This window comes from Pseudorasbora parva, chromosome 14 (assembly GCF_024679245.1).
Source record: "Pseudorasbora parva isolate DD20220531a chromosome 14, ASM2467924v1, whole genome shotgun sequence".
In the NCBI taxonomy this organism is placed as follows: domain Eukaryota; kingdom Metazoa; phylum Chordata; class Actinopteri; order Cypriniformes; family Gobionidae; genus Pseudorasbora; species Pseudorasbora parva.
The window spans coordinates 19,750,987-19,765,772 of NC_090185.1; the positions used below are offsets into that span (position 1 = coordinate 19,750,987).

At 39.4% G+C, this 14,786-nt stretch overlaps 1 protein-coding gene across 1 annotated transcript in view; it reads right to left on the reverse strand.

The window, feature by feature from the left end:
- elfn2a (extracellular leucine-rich repeat and fibronectin type III domain containing 2a) overlaps positions 1–9,271 on the reverse strand; it is a 152,039-nt gene extending 142,768 nt beyond the window's left edge. The window contains exon 1 of the mRNA XM_067415750.1: positions 9,170–9,271. The gene's annotated coding sequence lies outside the window, so the exon portion shown is untranslated. The remainder of the gene's footprint in view (positions 1–9,169) is intronic.
- Positions 9,272–14,786: the final 5,515 nt, after the last annotated feature.

Sequence of the window (14,786 nt, forward strand, 5' to 3'; positions counted from 1 at the left end):
TTATCTGGAAATGTGAGGCATTTACAGATCAAATCCTAAACCTCCTGATCTGCTTGCGGACACATATCAAACAGTTTGATATTTAGGGTTTATATTGGGATAATTACAACTCTGATTATGTCAGTACTTCCACAATAGCCAATGTGAGACAAATCTACACGGAGACAGAAGTGGGGGAACTTTTGAAATGGCGACCGCGAAACATCACGCAGCTGTATGGGTCCGGTAGACAACGGACATGGAGGAATGGTTGAACAATACATGTTTTTTCTCGATTCACAGAATAAGTATTGATACAGCAAGTTGCAGCTTATCCAGTATCTGTAGTTTATGTCTGCTTCCCTGTGAGATCACGTGCTAAATCTGGCATAATAATCTAAAGAATATCTTGTAAAACCACGATTTTCAAATCTCGTTGCTTAACTTTAGTGGAGGATCTTTTCTGAAAATATGGTACTTCAAAGATCCATTAAAAAACATTATTTTAGTAACTTAGGGCTGTGCGATATTGAAGAAAAATGCGATATGCAATATCTTGTTAAATAATGCGATATTCGATATGCGATACGATATTGCAATTAGTGTGTAAAACCTTTAAAGGGATCCCCTGGTGTTGAGACTTGTATGGCTTAATATAACATAAATGATGTCTCTTACTGAATTATGTAGTAGAAAACCCATGAAAGATCTACGTTATTTAAAAAATCGATTTTATATTTGGACCATGGGCGGCGCCATTTTGTTTGTGTTCTAGGTTGATGGCGTAGATTGGTTGAACTCCTCAATCAGCTGGCGTTACCCGTAGCTATTTTTACCACAACGCAACTCGAAAATTGTTTCAGAGTTAAACAAAACCAATGAATTGCTTTGTAATTGTACTTAAAACACACTCAAACATACATGTGCACACAAACTCACCTACACAAGTCACAAACAGATCGGCGGGCGGGCACACACACCTGACAGACTGCGCTGTCTCAATCGAGATGTTGGGCTGCTCAGTCTCCACGACAGGGGCTGAATCCGAAATCGACCCCCTATACCCTGAAATAGGGCATTATTTGAAGGGACGGCCATTTGTAGTGTTGTCCGACACCATAGGGACATGTTCGAGTGCAGTCATTCAGTCTCACGTTCACCGCAATAACGAGTGTACAGCCGATTTACACACGACAGCTGTCCGACTTCACGCACTCGATCGTCTTCATTCACTCCTTCAAGTTGTATTAGTGAACAAAAGTAGCGAAAGTAATTTGTGTCTTAAAAGTGAAAGTTTAAAGATTGAGGTTAATTCACTGAGCGTGCTCAAACTTTAATGCACAAACCAATCCCATGCATCATCACCAAAACATCCTGCCTCTCTTCCTCACGTTAACTTATCCCATCATCCTACCTAGATATTTCCCTCTGCTGGATACATTAGGCATTACAGTTAATCTACTGCATATCAACAGTCTATCTATGATATCAACACAGGGAATAGTGATGTATGCGCGCACGCAGTGCGTGTGTGTTCGCGCCGATCTGTTCGCGCCTCATATGTGTGTGTGTGTGTGTGTGTGTGTGTGTGTGTGTGTGTGTGTGTGTGTGTGTGTGTGTGTGTGTGTGTGTGTGTGTGTGTGTGTGTGTGTGTGTGTGTGTTCGCGCCGATCTGTTGGGGTGTGTGTGAGTCTGTGTGAGTGAGAGAGTTTGTGTCCACATGTATGTTTGGGTGCATGAAGTCGGACAGCTGTTGTAAATCGGCTGTACACTGCGGTGCAACGTGAGACTGAATGACTCGAACATGTCCACTATGATGTCGGACAACACTACAAATGGCCGTCCCTTCAAATAATGCCCTATTTCAGGGTATAGGGGGTCGATTTCGGATTCAGCCCCTGTCTTGGAGACTGAGCAGCCCAACATCTCGATTGAGACAGCGCAGTCTGTCAGGTGTGTGCCCGGCCGCCGATCTGTTTGTGTAGGTGAGTTTGTGTGCACATGTATGTTTGAGTGTGTTTTAAGTACAATTACAAAGCAATTCATTGGTTTTGTTTAACTCTGAAACAATTTTCGAGTTGCGTTGTGGTAAAAATAGCTACGGGTAACGCCAGCTGATTGAGGAGTTCAACCAATCTACGTCATCAACCTAGAACGCAAACAAAATGGCGCCGCCCATGGTCCAAATATAAAATCGATTTTTTAAATAACGTAGATCTTTCATGGGTTTTCTACTACATAATTCAGTAAGAGACATCATTTATGTTATATTAAGCCATACAAGTCTCAACACCAGGGGATCCCTTTAATTAGTGTGTAAAAATTTCAATTAAATAAAAAATGTTATTTAAAAACTGAGAATTAAACCATTTGTGTTTCACTTCGCTACAACTTCTGAAAGTGACCAGCAGTGTCGTTCACTTTTCTGTGTGTGTGTGTATGTGTGTGTCAGACAGCACGAGACTGCAAGTTATTGTTTTTCGCAAATTATTGCGTTTAATAACTCTTTTTAACATCAAGCAAGTCCCATAAGTGCCCAGTCTATTCTCTGCTATGCGTCGATCTAAAACGGACACTTTTTACAATGTTGACCCTTACGAAAGGAAAATATATTTACCAATATATTTTCTTGAAATATATTTTAATATATGGAATAATATATTGATGGTATTATAAAATCTATTATATATTCATGCAATATATTGCAAAATATACAAATGATTGCCGCTTTCAATATATTGTGATATATTGGAAAATATAAATATTAAATCCCATATAAGTGAATATATTGCATGATATTTTCAAATATATTGCAATATATTTTTGTTTCGTAAGGGGAAGTAGCCTATTAAAATTCAGATATTGCATGTCGGTGCGATATGTACATTTGCGATATTTCGATATATTGCACAGCCCTACAAATTTCTAATATGAAATATAATAATACTTTCTAAAATATTGAGTACCATACAGGAAATACCCAAAGGATCTTTATAAAACCTCTATTCTACACCCTTAAAAAGTTCCAAAAGTGGTCTTCCAGCTCAATGTCCCTAGACATCATGTTTGATAATAAGACCAGGATGCAAATGTAATAACGAACACATATTTGTAGACCACAGTATTGTAATAGCACGGAAATTAATCAAACTCCCCAAAATGGAAAATAGTCATTCATTAATATTCAGGATGGTTATTCAGATTTCGTATTCAAGAGGCTGTGGTAATTGTATTACAAATTAGAGAGGGTCAGTTTGTCTTTATTGGCAGGCACGCTTAGGTCACATGAACATCAAAGTACGGATTGTACTCGTGCTCTTTCAGCATCTCAAATCCTTCCGTCTTGCTTGCTCTTTCATGCTTTGTATCTGCCCCTCTCTATGTGATCACGATGCGAAATAGATCTACCATTGACCAGCCTACCATATGCCTATAGCTGTCATTGTGCGCCTGCTGGCAATATTGGATTGTATGCGTTTAGTAAAACAGCACAGAGAGAGTCCCGCAGGCAAACATAGAGGGGTGGACGCGTGGGCATAAGTTCCTGTTTCATTTAAACGCACGACTCTCGTGAATGCGCACCTTTAAACAAGCAGCTGCATGACTCATTCTGGCACCTGTGGATGTGTCTAAAAAAGGCCGCAGATAAATCAAAAGCCTGCAAACCAGGCTGCAAATAATGAAGTCACATACTCAGCATTGCCATATGGGGCAAATAGGCTTTGGCAGTGAGGGGTCAATTCATCATCTTTAAATTCATCCGTCGTGGTTTAACCCAAGACTCAGCTTCTCGTCCAAACCATCATTAAATCCGCTGCAAGCGCAGTGTAAAGCCAATGCAAAATCAAAATGAACCCTATTTACTTTCTTACTAGACATGTTCTGGTCTTATTGTGGAAGATTTAATGCAGGTTATTCCGCCCTCATTAAAATAACTCAAGAATAACTTTTCGAGTGACGTCAAGAACTAATATTTTTCAACTCCACCCCTTTCTACAATTTAATCTACAATTTACAATTTAATTTCCAATGATAAAATGAAGCCCCCCATTTAAATGTCTTGTTTATCATGTAAATATTTTACAGAAGCAAACGCCATTTGTCTTTGATTACACGCTAACGTATTTCCATGAAGAAAATTTGGTGTTGGATTTACTATTCACTTTTATTTTACTATAGTTACTTGTGAAATGCACGAGCAATTTTTGAGTGAAAACTGTCTCAACGTACAGTAAAAAAAACAGCAAAGTACTCCAATAATCTTCGAAAACAAATACAATTTTAAGAAAAATTGGTAAAGCTTTAGATTACAGCCCAGAAAGTACTGGTGATATCAACATTTCCGAGTTAAATCGGATTGTGTACGTGTTTATTTACTTATTTTTGTATTAACCCTGTAACTACATGAAACAAAAGGGGAACAAACACCACTTTAAACGGTGTCAAGAAACGGCTTTTTTATTTTTTTATTCTGTTATACTGTCAACTTATGACGTTTGCATGGTTTTTACATTCAAAAACATCATAACTAGTATTAGTAATAGAGTATTTTATATACTGGTTTTAAATCTCTCTCCTGAATGCTGGGTTTTGATGGGCGGGCCGCACTAGAGAACTTAGAAGTAAACGCACACGGCTGGGATTGGAGAAGATTTGCATATTTAACTCCCTTGTCAGTTCACGGGAGGGATTGTTTTGAAAGCGGCAAGTGGAATAATTCTCTAAAAGGGCTCTACAAATGAATTCATCAAACAAACACAATGATTTATCTCTCATCCACTCGCGATTTATTTATTTTTGTATTACTTTGCCCGCCCAATCGGTGGATATAAGCACGAACCGCACACACGCGGGTGCACGCTCTTCAAATATAAAGAGAGTGAACAATGGAGTCAAGAGACTGAACAATGGAGATCAAGAAATGAATGTTATTTCACTATTTATGATTCACCGGCCTGCCGACGTGGTTACGTTTTGGTAGCCCGCCTGGACAACCCATCAATCACATGAGATTGACCAATAGCAAACCATGACCATCCAATCAATCCCTAATGGATTCAATCAAATCCCACCCTAATTTTTTTCTTATTCAAGAAGCCATTTCACTCGAACCTACAGTGGTTGGACAATGAAACACTGGCTAATATGGTGTTGGAGGTATCATGCCTATATATGTGGCCTGGTGGCCAATCTTCACTGATTGTACATCCCATCAGTAAGAACAGAGTGTGAAGGTTGAATTAGGAGAGCAACAGCACAGCTGATGCAAGTCACACAACATAATGGGACACATATCAGAGTTCAAAATAGGACACATTTTTGGTGTTTGTCTCACTGTTCTCATCTGTGACCAGGACAGCAAGTCGAAAGCCATGGTATCAAGAGTAATGTTGGCAAGGCATTAGGCAGGGCGAACCACATCCAGCAGGAGTAACTGTTGACTAGAGGAAGCTGTCTGAAAGAGATGTCCAGTTACTGACCTGGACTATATCTAAAAAACATAAAACCACAGCTGCCCAACTCACTGCAGAATTAAATGTGCACCTTAACGCTCCTGTTTGCACCAAAACTGTTCCTCCGGTGCTCCACAGAGTCAATATTCAAAGTCTGGCTGCTATAGCCAACCCTTTGGCCACTCGTGCCAATGCCAAATGTCATTTCAACAGTGTAAATCTTGGGCTGTGAACAATGTGAAACATGTATTGTTCTATGATGAGTCCAGCTCTTTCCCACATCTATGGGAGCTATGGTGTGGAGAAGCCCCAAAGAGGCTTAACAGGATAGTTCCCCCCAAAAATGTGTTAATTCTGTTTAGACGTAATTAATGTTGTGGTAATTACTCACCCTCATGTCGTTCCAAACATGTAACTTTTATTCATCTTTGGAAGATCTTTTTGATTAAATCTGAGAGCTTTCTGTTTATCCATTGACAGCTACGCAACTGTCAATACCACTTTAGTGCTTCAAAAAGTCCATAAAGAGATCGTAAAACTAATCCATATAAATTGAGTCGTTTAGTCCACATTTTCTGAAGAGATTTGATCGCTTTATATGATAAACAGATTTAATTTAGGCTTTTATTCACTTATAAACATTCATCAACTTACACATCAGGTATGGTAAAACGGAAGCTCAAGCATGTTCACTTTATGTACAGGAACCAATGAGATTCATTCTCATGTTACGCAGAACGTTTGAGCTTCAGCAAGAACCAATGAGATAAATTCTCATGTTCCACAGAACGTTTGAGCTTCAGCAAGAACCAATGAGATTCATTCTCATGTTACGCAGAACGTTTAAGCTTCAGCAAGAACCAATGAGATTCATTCTCATGTTACGCAGAACGTTTGAGCTTCAGCAAGAACCAATGAGATTCATTCTCATGTTACGCAGAACGTTTAAGCTTCAGCAAGAACCAATGAGATTCATTCTCATGTTACGCAGAACGTTTGAGCTTCAGCAAGAACCAATGAGATAAATTCTCATGTTCCACAGAACGTTTGAGCTTCAGCAAGAACCAATGAGATTCATTCTCATGTTACGCAGAACGTTTAAGCTTCAGCAAGAACCAATGAGATTCATTCTCATGTTACGCAGAACGTTTGAGCTTCAGCAAGAACCAATGAGGTTCATTCTCATGTTACGCAGAACGTTTGAGCTTCAGCAAGAACCAATGAGATTCATTCTCATGTTACGCAGAACGTTTGAGCTTCAGCAAGAACCAATGAGATTCATTCTCATGTTACGCAGAACATTTGAGATTCAACAAGAACCAATGAGATTCATTCTCATGTAACGCAGAACGTTTGAGATTCAGCAAGAACCAATGAGGTTCATTCTCATGTTACACAGAACGTTTGAGCTTCAGCAAGAACCAATGAGGTTCATTCTCATGTTACGCAGAACGTTTGAGCTTCAGCAAGAACCAATGAGGTTCATTCTCATGTTACGCAGAACGTTTGAGCTTCAGCAAGAACCAATGAGGTTCATTCTCATGTTACGCAGAACGTTTGAGCTTCAGCAAGAACCAATGAGGTTCATTCTCATGTTACGCAGAACTTTTGAGCTTCAGCAAGAACCAATGAGGTTCATTCTCATGTTACGCAGAACGTTTGAGCTTCAGCAAGAACCAATGAGATTCATTCTCATGTTACGCAGAACATTTGAGATTCAACAAGAACCAATGAGGTTCGTTCTTGTGTTACACAGCATGCTTGATCTTCTGCAAGAGGTTTGTTCCCGTGCATCAAGCAGGTTCATTTGAGCTTCTGTATTCTCACTGATCAATGTTTATTATGAATAAAAGCCTAAATTCAATCCACCATCATATAAAGCGAGTGTTTTCAGAAAATTTGGACTAAGCATTTTATTCATATGGATTCATTTTACGATCTCTCTATGAACTTTTGAAACGTCAAAGTGGCAGATATATATATTTGTCAATGGAGGGACAGAAAGCTCTCAGATTCCATTTAAAAGAATAATAATAATTTGAATTAATGACAGAATTAACATTTTAGGGTGAACACTCCCTTTAACACCCTGTTACTGGACTGTCGCTGCCCAGAGTGGAGCACAGGGGTGGATCACTGATGGTTTGGACAGCAATATCATGGCATTCCCTACAGTGCTTGATGGGCCAAGGACTACAGAACCATTCTGGAGGGCCGTGTGCACCCAATGGTTCAAACATTGCGTCCTGAAGGGGGTGCCGTGTATCAGCATGATAATGCACCACTACACACAGCACGACTTGATGAACATGAAAGCCAAGTTGAACATCTCATGGCCTGCACCAGATCGAAATATTTTTGAGCCACTTTATTTAGGAGGAGCAAGTTTTCCTCCAACAGCATCAGATAGCGACCTGGCCACTGTTCTGGAAGAGGAATGGCTCAAAATCCCTCTGGCCACCGTGAAGGACTTGTATCTGTCATTCCCAAGAGGAATTCATGCTGTACTTGCCAGCAAAATAATACCCTGCCTACACCATACTAATACATTTTTAGTATCTTAAACCAGGTCTTTCAGTTTCATTGTCCTCCTATCACAATGGGGAAGAAAACATATGGCATCTTATACCAATTTAAAAATAAAAATAATGAACTGTGAGAGAAAAAGCTGATATTTATTTTATTGCATATGTTCATATAGGCTACTTTAAAACCCATATAATGTGAATATTGACAAGAAAATGATGAAGACCAAAATGTGTGTACCATCATATAAATCGCCTCAAAGCTGAAAAACTCTCATTTCGATTTCATGGCGTTTTTCGTGTATTCCCGCTGCCGCTGTGTGCTGTAATGAAACAGGTGTGGTTGTATAGTAGCTCCCTAATCACATTGATTTCTCTCCATGCTGTGGTATAGAGCTTTCTGGAGCCCTTGCAGAGGGAGCTCTTCTGTCTTTTATCAGTATTCTGCTGTAATCGGCGGCTGCTGTTAAAATGACAGCGAGTCAAAGCGGGGACCCCAGGCTTCGCCAGTCGCTGCGTATTTGTGAGGTTATAAATCAAACGATGGTGCTCACCCCCGTCCCGTATCTCTCCCAGCACCCCCTCTCTTTCGTCCATATCCATCAGTAGGTTTCATCGAAAAGATAGGGCTACGATAAATGCATGCCTATTCCCTAAATGATTCGCTCTTTTATTATAGAAAGACTAGGAATGCAACAACAACAAAAGTAGACACGCGTTTCTTTTTGCACTAAAGCACTTCTGTCGAGTCAACAGCCAAGAAAGCAAAATACACAGGGAGTTATTACATTAATAGAAATAACAATCATCATCATCATCATCATCATCATCATCATCATCATCATCATCTTTACGTGAAACTGCTGAAAAAGAACATCTAAAGTCCATGAAAAACGCCAGCATGCCCCGCCGTGGGATTTATAAATGCCCTGGATCTGCTGATTCTGGTTTGGGATGCACTTTAAACCCCGAGCATCTTCGAAAACTCTGATAGTGTCAGGAAAGATCTGATAAACCCTTGTTATCTTCAGCGGAAGGATGCAACACAGCCCACCAAACCCCTGCGCACACAGATCAGCATGCAGGTGGCTTTCCAAACGGATCGCTTCTCATCAATGGAGAGGATATCGATTTTACAAAAGGAAAAAGAAATAAATCGCACGAGCATGGTTTTAACGCAGAAACGATTGAATTCAGAGACTGCATTCCTACCTCTGTCGCGGGCTGTTCCTTTGACCACGTATTGCTGCGGAAAGGCAGTTTATTATCCCTTGCCAGAGCTGAGGACTCAGACCGACGGAGATACGGACTGAGCTGGTGAGAGAGAGAGAGAGAGAGAGAGAGAGAGAGAGAGAGAGAGAGAGAGAGAGAGAGAGAGAGAGAGAGAGAGAGAGAGAGAGAGAGAGAGAGAGAGAGGTCCTCGAACAGTGTAGTTTGTTGATAAAGAAAAAAAACGAATATCTCAATGACTGATTCTTTTAGTAGCTAAATCAACATACAACTAAATTATAGTTTGTGTGGGGGGGGGGGGGGGGCATGTTTTTGTGAAATATGAGGACACAAATGCGTATAATGACATGGGTATGACACAGGTATTACAAGGAGAGGGTGAAATATGAGGGCATTGGCCATGTCCCCACTTTTCAAAATGCTTATAAATCATACACAATTTTTTTTAGAGTTTTTTTAGAAAGTAAAAATGCAGAATGTTTCCTGTGATGGGTAGGTTTAGGGGCAGGGGCAGTGTAGGGGGATAGAAAATACGGTTTGTACAGTATAAAAACCATTACGCCATTTAAACCATTACATTTATTTAAAAACTGAGAATTTAACCATTTGTGTTTCACATGGCTACAACTTCTGAAAGTGACCAGCATTGTCATTCACTTTTTGGTCTGTGTGTGTGTGTGTGTGTGTAGTCCAATTACCAAATTAATAAATCCATTTGTATGTGTGAAACAAAAACATACAATGCGACCAATGTAGTCCGAATATCGAACTAATAAATCGGATCCTATTTTATGCGTGAAACATTGTTAAAAAAAATAAAAATAAAAATAGGCACCTTCACTCGCCTCCATTGCAGAGCCAATGTCCAATAAAGAGTATGCATTAACGTCACTTTCCCACCAGAACACTCCCCCTCAGCCGGACTGAGTGGCAGAAGAGCTGCTGCATAAATGGATTTAATAGGGGAAACTTTAATTCTTTCTAAACTTCTAAACTTTAAACTTTAATTCCGAAGAAACTTCGGAAACGTGAGTAAAACGATGGATTATCAGATTAAACTAAAGGTTGGACTCAATATAATGTTCCTTACAATGTACCAAAGAGCTAGTGAACCATGAATATTGACATGCAGCCAGGAATGGTGTTTCATGACATTTATATGTGTCTGATTTCGATGCCTGAGAAATGTTTATTTAAAAACATCCAGTTATCCAGAATATAAGATGGTATGTCAATACAATACATAACAATACAATATAGGGTATGATTTTACCCCAAAATTCTAAATACTGGCTCCAAATGATAATCTATGTTTCGCTGCCTGGAGTCCAGTTGTTTCTGTGAATAGCAGCGATTGATTTGCTTTTTTTTTCTGTATAGCTTTCGGCAGCCTGTAAAAATATACCTCAGATTTATTGTCAAATCCATTTATGCAGTCAATCTCAAAGCTCTTTCCCATTTTAGATTTATTTAGTGCGTTTTTCATGGCATTCACGGTGAAAACCAATGCTGCCACTCAGTGGGCCACTCGCTCCAACCACGCGCAGTAGTGAGCATGAAGCGGAGCTGCGGTAACAAGGCACCGCTCACACTCCCGCAATATCGGTTAGTACAGTTGGAGAACAACTCATGGAAGAAACAGTTCTGGAAATGTGGAAATTAAAGTTGAAGCTCCAATCTCCTCCCGTAAAAAAGTCTGTTGGTTGCCTCGGTGTTTACGTCACTCAGCGAAGCTGTCAATCATGATGTCAGACTCCCGTTTATAGAGCATCAAATAACTAACAAAAACCAAACTTATCTTGAAAACAAGCACTTGAACTTACATCAGATAAAGCCTATACCTAAAATGACAGAAACCATCTTTGGAAAAAATGTATTTAAATTAATTTTTTCCGTTTGTCTCGCGTTCCATTAGATTACATGGGGAGGGCGGGTTTATGACCCACCTGGGGGTGATCAAAACGTTTGGCTTTACTTTTCAGAACTTGTGCGGCACACTTGTGTGAAACCAAAAAAATAAACTGCAACCAATGTAGTCTGATTATCAAAATTAACAAATAGGTTCTTTTTGGTGTATGAAACAAAAATGTAGAAAACGGTTAGTTCCAGTCCTTGATTCTGATTGGTTAATAGTTGTGTTTTATTGCATTACTGCACAACATCCTTGGCAACCACTCTTAGCAACGTAAATATATGTTTGTTCTCATTGATGATGCTCATTGAAGCTTACTGTATTATGAAGAGTATTGTGAAAGAGATCGAGTGTATTACCTGATTTAGATCCTTCACGTCAGTCCTATGTTTATAATAAAAAATCAATTTAAATGTCCGATGCGATATCTTATCCTTTTAACAGTCCCATGAGTCGTGTCTTGTTCCCATGTTAACAACAAATTTCAGTTCTTTCAATACAAAAGTTTTCACTAGCCTATGACTGACTCACTCATAAAGATGGTGTAATCTTTGGCATGTAACTTCTGTTGCCGTTCATGGTCAGGGACTATTTTTTAATGATTATACTTCATGGCATTGATAAAATTGAGGTTTTAATATTTGTTTTGTGTGGTAACCGTTTTTTAAAAGCAATACGGTACTCGAAACTGTATCGTGATTAGGGGAGAGCGGGCACAACCTAACGCTTTTTGACTTTATTCGTTTTTCATTAAAAACAGTGTATACTTTTTTCCCTCAAAAAAATGTGAAATGTGACAACATGCCCCATAGGTGGTACTGTGGTACATTGTAACATGTGAGGGGCACATTGTAACATGAACAAATGAGAGATTAAAATGTTACCTGATAACACAATACAATTATTAACTTTTTCAAATAAAATAATGGCATTTTTTAATCATTAAAAATATATTATTTTTTGAGATTAACAACAAACACGTGGCTAAATACAGCTATACAGCTATAGTTCAAAACATAATAATTAATACATTCTGAACATTGACTCGTTCACATTTTTCTCATGCTTTCTCAATAGAAATCATAAAAGTATAGAATATAATAGCACAGTTCTAATAGGCTCATTGTAACGCAGTTACAACATGCCCAAAGCTGCATAACTGTTATTTAAACCGCGGCTTGCTTCTGCTGGTTAGATCAGAAGATTAAAATAATATCAGATTTGTCTTATTTTAAATTTAAAAAAAAACACAAAAAAAAGATTAAATATAAACTTAAGAAATTGACTCTCATGAACCGCTTCTTTTTAGCCGAAATAACGTTTAAAAAAACAACGTAGCCTACAATGTGATTCTGAAAATGAACAGGGGTTCCTTTAAAAGAACATTTTTTGCAGGAATTGTAATTTATTTTAAATATTAGGCCTACATTTATCGCTGATTTTTTATATCTGAAACGGTTATATGTTTATGAATAAAGCACTGATCATACGAACCCAATATGAAAATGTTTAATGCAAAACATTATCGCAATGCTTTATTTCTTGATCCTAAAGTGGAGATGTGCGACACGCATTTCCATATCGTCTCCAACATACGCTCTTAATGCACATAAATGCATTTTTTCTATAGCTTGTTGCTCGTTGTCTTTTCTAGCGGCCACCAAAGCGCATCTGTTTCCCACTCCGAGCACGTAGCGCGCCTCTGTCAGCGCGTGTCTCTCCCCGCGAGAGCGAGCGAGCGAGCGCGCGCCCACGCGAGCAGGCACGGAGCCTTTGACGTCATAAAGAGGCACCCCGCCAGAGCGCGAGCAGCTGCACAGCTGCCCGCGTGTGTTAAATCAATCTTTCACGTGAATGACTGTGCAGCTCCCCCTATGGCATCCTGAAACATTCTCAGAGAGATTCCAGGTCTTGATTTAGGTGAATGGAGGGTGTGAGAGGCTCATTGAAAAATAAACATGCATAGTGTTTGTCTTCAGGGGACCTGTGTAAGATTTGAACTGCTATGGTGTGAAATTGTCCTGGGAACTGCCCGGCTAAGAGGGAACGCTCTAAGTTCTTCCAGTAACCGAATGTTCGTTTAAAAAGTTATTTTTAATAACATTACCAAAACATAAGCACAAAAATGTTCACATAACTGAGAAAAATGCTTTGAATATTCTGAGAACAGTTTTTGACTGTGCTAAAGCCAAATGTTCCATAATATTTTTGTAGATATTTAGCTAATGGCAGTTATTCTACTTTGAAATGCGTTCCGTGTCGGAATGTCTGTTTTTGCTTTGGTCTGTGCGATAACGCATGCTGCCAATTTACCCAATAATTATGCCGCCTTCACATGCTATCGGAATTATCGTGAATACGAGTTTCCGAGATAAAAATGCACATGAACGGCCTCTGATGTCGTGTTTTAGCACTGGGAAGTTCGGAAATAATTTTGATACCCAAGTTCCCGAGATGGGTACGGTATAACCGTTAAAATGGCTGTTTTTTTAAAATTTCTGCTGTGACAGGTTTTTTATTTGTTATTTTTCCCGCAACAGTTTCATTGTCTTGTCTTGTCATTAAAGTAGTACATATTTACATCAATTAATAATCATTTGAAGCATATTATGTATTTTAAACACATCAAAAATCGCATGTAGTTGACCATCATTCCAGAATAGTGAGAAAGCTGACTATCTAGATAGTGTGGTAAAGCTATACAATAGGATGTATGGCTGACAACTATTAACATTTTAGTCTTTAAGCAGCCTTACCATGTCTACATTATGCCTTTATTGTGAATGTGATTATAAACAATATGCCTTCGTGTTGTGCTGTGATTCTAGGATTTTCTGGGACCAGGAAATGACTGAAATGATGATAGTTTTAAAATAACATTTTCCCAAGACGCACAAAAGTATGAACCTGGTGTCCTCCATTCTTTCTGACAACAAAGCACCTGAACACAACAAGCTTGTAATCACGACTTCTGAAGTAGGAAGTAGGAAACTTCCAATAGCACGTGAAGGCAGCATTAGACACCATACCACAGGGGGGGGGTCGGAGGTCCCGGCAGGGCAGGGTCCCCCTTTGTAGAAATCGCGTTCGCAGGGGCACTGCGGTGTGATCGAAAAGGGCACTTTTACTTTCAAAGGGGCAGGGGCTCAAGTACCCCCCCCCCCCCCCCCCCCCCAAGCCCCCCGACCCCCTTGTGCACGCTAATGGTGCGTTCATGTCACGTCGTAAGGATCCTATGTACGAGTTGAACGCACATGAACGCCACCACAAGATCGCAAATACCAGTGGGAAGTTCAGGATTTTCTCTAAGCCCCGATCTGAATGAGTTGGGGACATGACAGTGAGAAACATGGTGGAATCAATGGATGCAACGCCTGTAGTTGAATATAACGGGTATTTAGCAGAGGCTTTGTCATTTACAACAAAGAAGGCTAGCATTGTAATATACAAAGTTAGCTTAATATATAAAGATACCATTTACAGTGGCTTCATAGATTAATTCAAAGCGTAAAAAATTTAAACTCACATGATGCGCATTCTTTGTTAGCAAACCTTGCTGTATTTTCATGAAATTCATTAAAAGAAGGTACACCGCCATCTTGCTCCGACCAAAGAGACTTGAACATGATGTCGTAAACACAACTTCGTAAATACAAACATCCCAGGAGGACTTGAACGCAAGTCTTC